Source organism: Sus scrofa, chromosome 3 (genome assembly GCF_054392235.1).
Source record: "Sus scrofa isolate SSC_HxYL_T2T_F1_AM1 chromosome 3, Sscrofa_HxYL_maternal_Yorkshire_Landrace_v2.0, whole genome shotgun sequence".
Classification (NCBI taxonomy): domain Eukaryota; kingdom Metazoa; phylum Chordata; class Mammalia; order Artiodactyla; family Suidae; genus Sus; species Sus scrofa.
In genome coordinates this window covers 19135135-19148283 of record NC_139385.1, presented here as the reverse complement: position 1 = coordinate 19148283, position 13149 = coordinate 19135135, and the positions used below count along the sequence as shown (strand labels likewise).

Sequence of the window (13149 nt, the reverse complement as noted above, 5' to 3'; positions counted from 1 at the left end):
TCGCCCAGGCCTCAGAGAAGCCCAGACCCCAGGACTTCCTGTTCCATGAAATTGACAGTCACAGGCCAGGAACTTGCACTGAGCTGTTTTTGCTTCCTAAAGTGTTCATCTCTCCGTAGGGGCAGGGTCTGTTGTGAATATTATTGATGTCCTGCCTGGGAGCAAGGTGTTCAGAGGTGGCCAGCCATCAGTTTTGCTTAACAGTTTTTTTTTTTTTTTTTTTTTTTGTCTTTTGTTGCTGTTGTTGTTGTTGCTATTTCTTGGGCCGCTCCCGCGGCATATGGAGGTTCCCAGGCTAGGGGTTGAATCGGAGCTGTAGCCACCGGCCTACGCCAGTGCCACAGCAACGCGGGATCCGAGCCGCGTCTGCAACCTACACCACAGCTCACGGCAACGCCGGATCGTTAACCCACTGAGCAAGGGCAGGGACCGAACCCGCAACCTCATGGTTCCTAGTCGGATTCGTTAACCACTGCGCCACGACGGGAACTCCCCTGCTTAACAGTTTTAAACATTGTTGGAGAAGACCTCTCCTTGGCCACATATTTCCCCAGTGAACCCAGGCAGGGGGGAACATTGATGAAAAATGGTTTTCAGAAGTCAAATCCAGGAGTTCCTGTTGTGGCACAGCGGGAACGAATCCGACTAGGAACCTTGAAGTTGTCCTTGGCCTCGATCAGTGGGTTAAGGATCCGGCGTTGCCGTGAGCTGGGGTGTAGGTTGCAGATGCGGTTTGGATCTGGCGCGGCTGTGGCTGTGGTGTAGGCTGGCAGCTGTAGCTCCGACTAGAGCCCTAGCCTGGGAACCTCCATATGCAGCGGTTAAAAGCAAAAAAAAAAAAAGGGGGGGAGGCAAGTAAAATCCAATGAGGAAACAACCAGACAAAGCCAAGTTAAGGGACAGTTTACAAAACAACTGGCCCAGGGGCTTCAGCAGTGTCAGTTTCCTGAGACACAGAGAAGGCTGCTCCAGTTAAAGGAGGCAAAAGAGATGCCACAGTTATGTGACATGAGATGCTGGGAGGCTGGGGGAGATTGCTGGAAATTTAAGGATGATTTGGGGAAATGAATGAAATTCGAAAAGGTGAATTACCTTACGTGAGAAAATATTACTGACTGATGTTACCTTTCTTGAATTTGGTAATTAATTACATTGGGGTTACATTAAGAGAAGGTCCTTGTTCTGAGGTCTCTGAGGACGGGTGAATGCAGGTGAAAGGTGTTTGGATGCTCATTACACTGCTATACCATGCTGATGCAGTTTCCGTGGGTTTTACATTTTTTTCAGTATAAGTATTTAAGAAGCGAGCACATTAAGGAGGAGATAAGCTGCTTCAGTAGAGCGGAGCATCAGCAAAGGAAGACATAGAAAAAAGTAAAAAAAAGGGAGACCTCGTTTAAACAGCTTAGTAGGATTGTATTGATGTCATTTTCTGGATTGTGCTCTCGTGCTAACTGTATAGGCTGTTACCGTGGGGGGAACTGGATGCAGGGTACATGGGCTCGCTCTGTGTTGTGTACGACTAGCTCAAAATAAAAATTAAAAAGCCAACTAAAGGGAGTTCCCCTTGTGGCTCAGCAGTAATGAGCCCGACTAGTATCCATGAGGATGCAGGTTTGATTCCTGGCTCCACATGGTGGGTTAAAGATATGTTGTTGCTGCAGGCTGTGGCATAGGTCACAGATGCGGCTCGGATCCGGTTTTTGCTGTGGGTGTGGTGGTAGACCGCAGCTGCAGCTCTGATTTGACTTCTAGCCTGGGAACTTCCAAAAAGAAAAAAAAAAATTATTTCAGGTCTAATTTTTTAAGCTAAGAGAATTGTTTATAGGAGGTAGCACAGTTTTTAAGAACTTCTGGGGATTCTGAATCAGAAGGCCTAAAAGATCAGAGTCTACCTCCAGTGGAAACAAAGTTTTAGAGATAATTTGGTCTTTGTGGCTTGGATTTGGGGACTATGAAAGAAACAAACGTTAACATTTGAAGTTAAAAATCTTGGAGTTCCCGTCGTGGCGCAGTGGTTAACGAATCCAACTAGGAACCATGAGGTTGCGGGTTCGATCCCTGCCCTTGCTCAGTGGGTTAAGGATCCAGCATTGCCGTGAGCTGTGGTGTAGGTCACAGACACGGCTCGGATCCCGCGTTGCTGTGGCTGTGGCGTAGGCCAGTGGCTACAGCTCCAATTGGACCCCTAGCCTGGGAAGCTCAGTATGCTGCGGGTGTGGCCCTAGAAAATGCAAAAAGACAAAAAAAAAAAAAAAAAAAATCTCGGGAGTTCCCGTCGTGGCGCAGTGGTTAACGAATTAAACTAGGAACCATGAGGTTGCGGGTTCGGTCCCTGCCCTTGCTCAGTGGGTTAACGATCCGGCGTTGCCGTGAGTTGTGGTGTAGGTTGCAGACGCGGCTCAGATCCCGCGTTGCTGTGGCTGTGGTGTAGGCCAGTGGCTACAGCTCTGATTCGACCCCTAGCCTGGGAACCTCCATATGCCGCAGGAGCAGCCCAAAGAAATGACAAAAAAAAAAAAAAAATCTCTTCTACAGTATATAAAAATAAGAGAACTGTAAAGTAAAAAGGAAAATGAACATAAAATAACAACAACAACATCAAAAATCCAGATGTCCACAAAAGCCAGAAATGAGGGGGGATGAGGGGGGCTCTATCCTTGCCTTCAAACCATAGCCTGCACTTCTGGAAACTCAGGAGAAGATGTCACTTAATGAATAAAAGATATGAAAGCCTAATAGCTCCTGACAATATCTCCTATACTGCAGATCAATTTCTGTCCAGAACATTGACCCTTAGTATTAAGAAAAGAATGAATTATGCTTAATATACATACTTTTTTAAGAACACAGGGGAATCTTCCTCTATTTTAGAAATATTTTCATATAAAATTATTTAGGTTTTTCACTATTTAAAGAGGTGAATTTTAGGTACATAGAAAATCAATTTTGGGAGTTCCCATAGTGGCTCTGTGGTTAACCAAACCGACTAGGAATCATGAGGTTGTGGGTTCGAGCCCTGGCCTTGCTCCATGGGTTAAGGATCCGGCGTTGCCATGAGCTGTGGTGTAGGTTGCAGACACGGCTTGGATCTGGCATTGCTGTGGCTGTGGTGTAGGCCAGCAGCTGTAGTTCTGACTAGACCCCTAGCCTGGGAACCTCTATATGCCACAGGTGCAGCCCTAGAAAAGACAAAAAGACAAAAAAGAAATTAATTTTGTAGTGTTACATTAAGGCATTATTATGTTAAGAAAATAAATATACATCTTCAAATTTGTTTTTTTCCCTTTGGTCACATTCAAAACATGTCTTAAACTTGAGAAAAAAAACCAATTCAGAGAAGATAGGAGCATGTAGGAGAGGGCTTCATTTTAGCTATGACTTGAAAAAAATTATGCTCAAAGTAAGATAAAGGTAGAAATACAGTGATAAATGGAAGAGGATGTGTCACCAGGGGAGGGCTTGGACCTGCGACCTCACAGCCCACAGGTGTATTTCATTGGCTGGCCTGGTGGTGTGCTTAAATCATCATTGTTGCTGTTTTATCTTGAATCTAAACCCTTCTGTTCTGAGCATGCACCCTTCAGTTTGCCCTGGACCTCACCACTCCCTATTGTCTGTCACTGAGACTCCAATTGCCATTTCACCTGACGTTTCATCTTCTGAAGCTGTGGGAGCTGGTGGCTCCTGTTTCAGGGAGTAAGGAGAGCAAGTGGCTGAGACTCAGCTTATCTGGAGAGGGTAGTTTGGACTTTTCTATAAACTCTGGGGGGCCTTGGCTAAATCGCATTCTTTTGAAGGTCCATTTCCTCCCCTACGACCAAGAGGAGTAGACTGGATATTTCCTGAGCCCGTCAGCTCTGAAATCCTAAGTCTTAGGTGGTGTCCCCGTATTGCAAAATCCACAGGAGCAGAGGATCCATGATAGTTTATGGAATCGCCCACTCATCCAAGGACTATGTCTGGAGGCTGTTTGTAAGTTATATATTTAGGGCTTGAAACACCCTTCCCCAACTCCAAATCTAAGCTTCATGATGGCAGAGACATGTGCTCTCCCATTGCCTGCTTTGTCTTTGGTCCCTAGGAAAGTGCATGGTGTAGCATTAGTTTGCACATCTTTGTTAAGCAAAGGAATTGAGTCATCAATTGATTGAATCAATGAGAATCAATGAGCGAGAGTAGCAAGATGTTGATTGGGCACCTGCCCAGCCCACACATACCTGAGTTTCAGTCATCCCATCCCTAAGTTATAATTATGGTGGCAGTATTTTCCAAACTATGAATCAGGACACATAATCTGACAAAGAATTTTTGTGCTACTTGCAGTAGAAGTCAGTTTGGGAGATGTCATTTGGATTCTGAAATATTAGGATTTCTGGAAGTGAGTGCTCATTATATTTTCAATGGCATGAGTGAGGCAGGCAGGGTAGCCAGAAGGGCCCTTGGCCTGGGTGTCAGGGCATGGCAGGGAGAAATGGGGATGCAGGGAACAGTCACAGTGCTGCTGGCTTTCATCATATGGAAATAGGGGCCCGGTGGCACCAGGCTTTCTGGTTTTAAGAGAAGCCAAGTACCTGGGTTTGTTTCCAACTTCTCCCATTGTGTGTGTGTGTGTTGGTAACGAATTCACGATTTTCTATGCACCAAACAAAATGTGCCTGCTGGCCAGATTTGGTCGTCAGACTGCCAGCTTGAAACTTTTGTTTTAGACAATGAAAGCTTTGTTAGCTCCTGACAAGAGAAGAGGAAAAGGTTTTTTTCCCTTCACAGTGACACTTGAGTTAGCCCCTCTGGTACCCAGAACCATCAAGGGCATAGTGTCCTGAATGTAACCAGAGATGCCCAGCTGGATAGCTCAGACCAGAGAGGACCACCTGGCTGATGTCATTAGGCAAGGCCCTGAGCAGGTGGGTCAGACAGCACAAAGCCAGATGAGCAGGAATAATTCAGTGATGAGCATGAATGATTCATGTTGACTGATGCTGAACAAGCACTAAATAGCCATGAAATGCAGGTCTGGAACTGAGAGATGTAGTGATCCTTTCACCCAAGAGAACATTCCTGTCAGTGAAGTTGCTGGATGGTATTTGACTTCCTAAAGTATCCTTTTCAATATTAATGGAAATTTAAAAATGACCTCTGAATGAATATTGGCACAAGTGATCCTTTTATTTCTTGCAGTTATCGCCTCCTTATTTTGTATCATTTTATATGACATCTAACACATGAATGCTGTCTCATTAGAAAAGATTCAAGCCAGTTAAGAAATAAACTGAGTAAAATATGAAAAGCTCTCTCTACCACCCAGCCAGACCAGGCCCAGCTTTCAGTTCTATTGAGCATGCATACTGTATTTATTTTGTCATTCATTCATTCCTTTATAGTTTTCGATTTCTGTTGGTTTCTACTTTTATCTTGGTTCCTTCCCAAAACTTTTTGGTTTCATTTATTACTTTGGTTCTCCTCCACCTCACTCCATAACCTGGCTTCTTGATTTACATACTTAACCCACTTTTTTTTCAGTCTTGTTTTCTAAAATAGCAATTTTAAGGCTATAAATTTTCCTCTGAATATTGCTTTGTCCTTATACATTTTGCTGTATATGTAGTGTTTTCATTATCATTTATTTCTATTGGTTTGCATTTTAGGGCATTTTTTTTCTTTGTTTAGAAGACTTTTTTTATAGATATTTTAAGTAGAGTGTTTTTGTCTATCTTTCTATGTTAATTTCTAATTTTACTACACTATGATGAGAGATTGGTCTGCTTTATTTCTGTCATTTTGGAAAGTTTTGAGACTGTGTGGTCTACCAGATTATGAAAGCTCTGTGGTATTTCAAAAAGAATAATCATTCTCTTTGGGGGTAAATTACTCGGTATGTCTATTAAATCAAGCTCTAATAGTGTCATTTAACCTGGTGACTATGTATGTCCCAGTGTGGTCTTCAAGCACCTTTATCAGAATCACCTTGGATTTTATTCAAAAGGTAAATTCAAAGATACAGAACTGGGTTTGGAGGGGAGATGGGATGCTCAGAGTCTACATTTTTAATAAGGGTCCCAGGAAATTCTTATGCTCATTAGTAAACAGCTGCAGTAGAGCCCTGCCTAATTTTTGCCTATTTAATCTGGGTTGTTTCTGCAAACTTGTCAACTTTTCCTTATATTTCCCTGTTTTTGCTTTATAAATTTCAAGTCTCTGTCATCGTGTGCATATAGAGTCAAGATGTTTTCTGATAGATGGTTCCATTTATCCATATGAGTATATCTTTGTCCCATTTAAAGCGCTACATGGGCCTTTTCAGTCTAAAGGCTTAAGGCTTTCTTTAGCATTGGCGAATGTTCATTTATTATTGGCTTTTGTTATTATTGTTATTATTTTCCACTGTTTCTTCTCTGGAGCTTCTCTTGGACGAATGTTGACCCAGATCTATCTTTTAAATCTCTTTATTTTTCTTTCATATTTTTCTTGTTGTCTTCTTCTACTGTGTTCTTGTGAAATTGTTTGGCTTGGATTTCTAGTACACTTAATTTTTCACCTTTTAGCTCTCTCTGCTATCGAGATTATCTTCTTAAAAGGGGTAATGATAATACTCTGGTTTCTCTTCAGATTATATAAATCTTTCACCTTTTAAAAATGGTAAATGATAAAATTGAAACTCAAGAGCTCCGAAGTTCCTGCTGTGGCTCAGTGGTAACAAGCCCGCCTAGCATCCATGAGGATGTGAGTTCAATCTCTGGCCTCACTCAGTGGGTTAAGAATCCAGCATTGCCGTAAGCTGTGGTGTAGGTCACGGACATGGCTTGAATCCTGAATTACTGTGTCAGTGGCGTAGGCCAGCAGGTGTAGCTCTGATTTGACCCCTAGCCTGGGAACTTCCATATGCGGCAGGTGCAGCCCTAAAGAAACAAAAACAAACCACAAAAAACCCCCTCAAGATCTCTGGTTGTTTCTTTTTCAGGAATAAAATATCCTCTTAAATCTCTCCAGGGATGTTAATTTTCAGTGTTCTAAAGTCTTCCTCTACTTCCTCTATTAACTCTTTTTCATTGGGTATTAGTTTTTTTGTTTATTAAATTTGACACCCATCTCAGGGTTTTGGTTTTCCCTAAATATTTGGTCATTCTTGGTTGTCTGCTCGTCTTCGTATTTGAGGCTTCCACTCCCTCTGCTTGTTCTATTTGCTGTAACCTCACCCAGACAGTTATGGGGTTGGGGCACAACCTGCTCCTGGAAGCTGTGTGCCTCAGCTGCTCTTCTAGGTTCGGGACCTCCTAGTCTGCCTTGGGGATGACAACTTCCTGAGACATTGCCCTGCCTTCTTCTTCTTCTTTTTTTTTTTTTTTTTTTTTTTTTGTCTTTTTAGGGCTGTACCTGCAGCATATGGAGGTTCCCAGGCTCGGGGTTGAATCAGAGCTGTAGCTGCTGGCCTACACGAGAGCCACAGCAACACGGGATCCTAGCTGCGTCTGTGACCTACACCACAGCTTACAGCAATGCCGGATCCTTAACCCATTGAGCAAGGCCAGGGATCGAACTTGCATCCTCGTGGATTCTAGTCAGGTTCGTTACCACTGCACCACGACGGGAACTCTGTCTCTGTCTTATTCATCATTCTGTCCCTAGCACTTAGCAACCAGACCTACTTACGGGAACACATATATTTTTCAACAATTAATGAATGAAGGAAAAGAAGGACAAATTAGTTAGCTAACCCCTCAATTCAGGGTTAAAATCCTTTCTGGGCCAGGCAGCTTAATATATGTAAAATGGCTCATATAAAGCAACAGGAGTTAGTGGGAATTATTGCGACTAACAACACATGCAAATCCCAATTTTATAAAATTGCCGATTGAATGAGAGACAGAACTAGGGGTTCACTGTGCATTCGTGACTTCTACCCCCAGAGACTGCTGCTTCCTCTTGAGGACTCTCCTAAAATATCCACTGTGGCTTCATGATCTAAACATCTTCTCTTTGGAGTTCCCATCGTGGCTCAGTGGTTAATGAACCCAACTAGGAACCATGAGGTTTCGGGTTCGATCCCTGGCCTTGCTCACTGGGTTAAGGATCTGGCGTTGCCATGAGCTGTGGTGTAGGTCACAGACATGGCTCAGATCTTGCGTTGCTGTAGCTCTGGTGTAGGCCGGCAGCTACAGCTCAGATTCAACCCCTAGCCTGGGAACCTCCACAGGAACAGCCCTAGAAAAGGCAAAAAGACAAAAATAAATAAATAAATAAATAAATAAACAAACAAACAAACATCCCATCTTCTTGTAGACAATGTCAATAGGGTCTGAGAAATAAAGAATACGCTGTCATTTCAACGTTAAATTTTCTATAAAAACCAGACCTCTGTTACAGCAATCACGAAACACTACTTCATAGCTATTATCTCATTGCATCCCTTCGACAACCTTGTCAGGTTGTCAGGGCACATTTTCCCACGTGAGAGGTGGGGGCTTGAAGCTCAGAGACTTGCTTGGGGACATAGAGCCACCAGAGTCAGATCCGGAACGCACGCCCAGCACTTAGACCGAGCTGTTCCCCTTTGTAAGCATAGTTAGAGGTTTAATGCTTCATCCACCAGCACCTAATACACACTTCAACATGTTTAGTGGCTTCTTGGCAGCTTTGTGTCCAACGCTTTTGCAGGCAGATATCGTCAATTTCATGTAAGCCAAGGGACGGTCACTGAGCACCTGGCTTTCTTTCTTTCTTTTTTTTTTTTTTTTTTGGCTTTTTAGGGCCGCACCTGTGACATATGGAGGTTCCCAGACTAGGAGTCTAATCGGAGCTGTTGCTGCCGACCTACACCACAGCCACAGCAACTTGAGATCCGAGCCCCGTCTGTGACCTACACCACAGCTCACAGCAATGCCAGATCCTTAACCCACTGAGGGAGGCCAGGGATTGAACCCGCAACCTCATGGTTCCTGGTCAGATTTGTTTCCACTGTGCCATGATGGGAACTCCTGCTTTTGTTGATATTATAGTTGCTGCTATTATTGCAGACGCTTCGTCGTTATGGTGATCAGGCTTTCTTCTTCTCCTAGCCCAGCCGAAAAGAGGAAGGTTAGGCTTGTAAGGCACTAAACCGCTGACCATCAAACGCCGGCTGTATTTCAGTCACTGGTCCAGGCATCCTTCCTTCGTCCACCTGCTCCCTGGCTTTCTAGCAAGGAGGCCAATTTGTATACAGTCCTATATCTGCTCTCCACTCGTGGGTATCTGCAGCCCGGCCGCCATGCACAAGGCTTTCTGTTGAAAAGGCTTGAACTTAACATTTTAAGGGCTGACCATTGAAACTGCATATAACAAGGTTTTAAAGCAAAGCTATAAAGCAAGTTTTCAGAGAGGAATTTCTGGATGACAGCTTCAAAGCAGCAGGTAGATCCCCCAGCACGGTATTCCTTTGAAGGATGGCAGGTTGGCTTTCAAAGCGTCCAAGCCAAGGTCCTCCTCTTTCCAGATGGAAAGGTTTTGAACAGCTTTCTCTAGAGAATGTGGCTACTTAGTTCCTCTCCCTTTTGCCCCTGGAGCAGATGGTTTTAGATCACATGGGCATTAGAAGGGCCTCGTTCCTAAAGTTTGCTCACTCAGTGTGAAACAAATGTATTATTTTCCTTTGTGAAGAAGATAGTTTAAAAAAATAAAAGGAGTTCCCATTGTGGCTCAGCAGTTAATGAACCCAACTAGTATCCATGAGGACACAGGGTGGTTCCATCCCTGGCCTCGCTCAGTGGGTTAAAGATCCAGCATTGCTGTGGCTGTGGTGTATGTAGGCCAGTGGCTATAGCTCTGATTCAACCCCTAACCTGGGAACTTCCATATGCCACAGGTGTGGCCCTAAAAAGACAAAAAGACCAAAAAAAAAAAAAAAAAAAGATTGTTGCCATGCAGAATCTAGAGTTCTTTTCTATATATACCTATATATAATATAATCTTTTATGTTTTTATATATACACACATATATAAATATACATATATGCTTTGTAAATACAATGAAGGCATTTATATTTGCATTAACAGAAGCAAAACCAAATTGAAGCAGAAGGCATTATAGAAATGCAGATTTCTTCATCACAAGAGAGATTTCTTTTTTCTTTCCTTTTTTTTTTGTCTTTTGAGGGCTGCATCCAAGGCACATGGAAATTCCTAGGCTAGAGGTCGAATCAGAGCTGCAGCTGTCAGCCTATGCCACAGACACAGCCACACCAGCTCCTTAATCCATGGTACTGGGCTGGGGATCAAACCTGTGTCTCAGTGCTCCAGAGGTGCTGCTGATCCTGTTGGGCCACAGCAGGAAGTCCCTGTTTCTTTTTCTTTGTGCACGGATGTGCCATCTTGCTCCCTGCCCTGACCTCACCCTTAGCGCGGCACCCGCAGCACACCTTCAGGCATGAATAAATGAATGAGAGTATTTGCCACACCGTCTTCCTCTTTGGTTAGACCACGACAGAATGCAAGTGAGGCTATTTTATACTCAGTGATCTGGAAGGAGCAGGGAGCAGTGGCTGAGGCCTCAGGTCACGATTCTGCCACTTAATTATGGTGACAAGTTAGAACGGTGGAAAGGCTCTCGGCCTCAGTTCTGCACCTTGGGGGGCGGGCAATGAGGAACTCTCAAAATTCAGTCACTTAATGGAGTTCCCGTCGTGGCTCAGTGGTTAAGGAATCTAATAGGAACCATGAGATTGCGGGTTCGATCCCTGGCCTTGCTCAGTGGTTAAGGATTTGGTGTTGCCGTGAGCTGTGGTGTAGTCGCAGACACTGCTTGGATCTGGCATTGCTGTGGCTGTGGTGTAGGTCGGCAGCAACAGCTTCAATTCGACCCCTAGCCTGGGAACCTCCATATGCTGCAGGTGCAGCCAAAAAAAACCTTACCACAAACTTAGTGGCTTATCTTACTGTTCTGGAGGTCAGAAATCCAAACTCAGTTTCCCTGGTCTGAAATCAAGATATCAGCAGACCGAAAGTTCCTGTCATGGCTCAGTGGTAACAAATCTGACTAGTATCCATGAGGATGCAGGTTCTATCCCTGGCCTTGATCAGTGGGTTAAGGATCTGGTGTTGCTGTGAGCTGTGGTGTAGGTGGCAGACTTGGCTCGGATCTGACATTGCTGTGGCTGTGGCTGTGGCTGTGGCTGTGTAGGCTGGCAGCTGCAGCTCTGATTTGACCCTGAGCCTGGGAACCTCTCTATGCCACAGGTGCGGCCCTAAAAAGACAAAAAAAAAAAAAAAAAAAAAAAAAAAAGTGTCAGCAGACCCGTGTTCCTTCTGGAGGCTCCAGAGGAGAATTCTTTCCTTGCCTTTTCCAGCTTCTAGAGGCACCTGTATTCCCTGGCCTGTGTCCAGCAGTGTACCATCTTCTCTCCTTCCCAACCTCTGCTTCCATCCTTCTATCTTCTCTTCCTGCCTCCCTCTTAGAAGGACCCTTGTGATTCCATAGGCCCACCTAGCTGTCCAAGGTAGCCTCCCCCATCCCAAGATCCTTCACTTAATCACAACTGCAAAGTCCCTTTGCCGTGGAAGGTAACAGTCACCATCCAAGGCATTAGAACGTGGACAGCTGTGAGCGCCTACACTGATCCCAAAGATTCATGTCCATCTCATGTGCAAAATACTCCATCCCATCCCAAGATTTCCAAAAGTCTCCACCATTACAGTACCAACTTAGGTCCAAGATATCATCTAAGTCTCATCTGCTCAAAATTCTCAAGTCTCGTTCTATCTATCTAAATTAGGCAGGGGTGGGAGTTCCCATCGTGGCTCAGAGGAAAACGCATCTGACTAGCATCCATGAGGATGCAGGTTCGATCCCTGGCCTTGCTCAGTGGGTTAAGGATCCAGCGTTGCCATGAGCTGTGGTGTAGGTTGAAGACATGGCTCCGATCCCTAGTTGCTGTGGCTGTGGCCTAGGCTACACCCACGACATATGGAGGTTCCCATGCTAGGGGTCCAATCAGAGCTACAGTTGCCAGCCTACGCCACAGCCACAGCAATGCCAGATCTGAGCCATGTCTGCAACCTACACTACAGCTCACGGCAACGCCAGATTCCCGAGCCACTGAGCAAGTCCAGGGATCGCACCCACATCCTTGACAAGGACTCCCAAACATACTGTTTTTTCCAGATGGTCCAGTGTGCACTTTTTGTTGCGGTGTAAATATAATAGCACCTCTATTCCTTTTCCAATGTATCCTGGCTTCCGTGATAAATTTTCTAGTCACTGTAAGTCTAGATTTTAATGCTTGGTCTTAAGATTGTTAATCTTTTTTTGTTTTTTGTCTTTTTTGGCTGCCCTGTGGCATATGGAGTTCCCAGCCAGGGATCAGATCCGAGCCGCAGTTGCCGCCTACTCTCTGCCGGGCCAGGGATTAAACCTGGGCCCCAGGGCTCCCGAGACACCGCCAATTCCTTTGCACCACAGGGAGAGCTCCTTAATATTGTAATTCCAGGAGTTCCCATTGTGGCTCCGCAGATTAAGGACCCGATGTTGTCTCTGTGAGGATGCAGGTTCAATCCCTGGCCTCCTTCAGTGGGTTAAGGATCCAGTGTTGCCTGGAAGTGGTGGTATAGGTTATAGATGGGGCTCAGATCAGATGTGGCCGTGGCTGTGGCTGTGGCTGTGGCATAGGCTGGCAGCTACAGCTCCAATCTGACTCGTGGCGCAGGAATTTCCATATGCTGCAGGTACAGCTGTTTAAAAAAAAAAAAAAAAAGATTGTAAATCTACAGTTTCATAGAAATGAAGCACGTATGAAAAAATTAGCAAGCAGCTGTAGTTAAGTACTACGTATTATGATGTTCAGTCTCTTTTACAGCCCCCACAACTATCTGCCAGACATTCTACCATCTGGACTATGAGGATCCCTTGGAGGCTGTTGGGATTTCATGGCCAAAGTGTGGTCCCTGGACCAGCATCAAGAGCATCACCTTGTTAGAAATGCAAATTCTCAGGCCCCACCCAAGACCCACTGAATCAGAAACTCAAGAGATAGATAGGGAGTTCCCACTGTGGCTCCATGTGTAAAGAACCTGACTCGTACCCATGAGGATGTGGGTTTGATCCCTCACCTCGCTCAGTGGGTTAAGGATCTGGAGTTGCCTTGAGTTGTGGTGTAGGTCGAAGACATGGCTCGGATC

The 13149-nt window shown here is 44.8% G+C and overlaps 1 protein-coding gene across 27 annotated transcripts in view; it reads left to right on the top strand.

The window, feature by feature from the left end:
* KATNIP (katanin interacting protein) overlaps positions 1-13149 on the top strand; it is a 217989-nt gene that overhangs the window by 94535 nt on the left and 110305 nt on the right. The window lies entirely within an intron of this gene.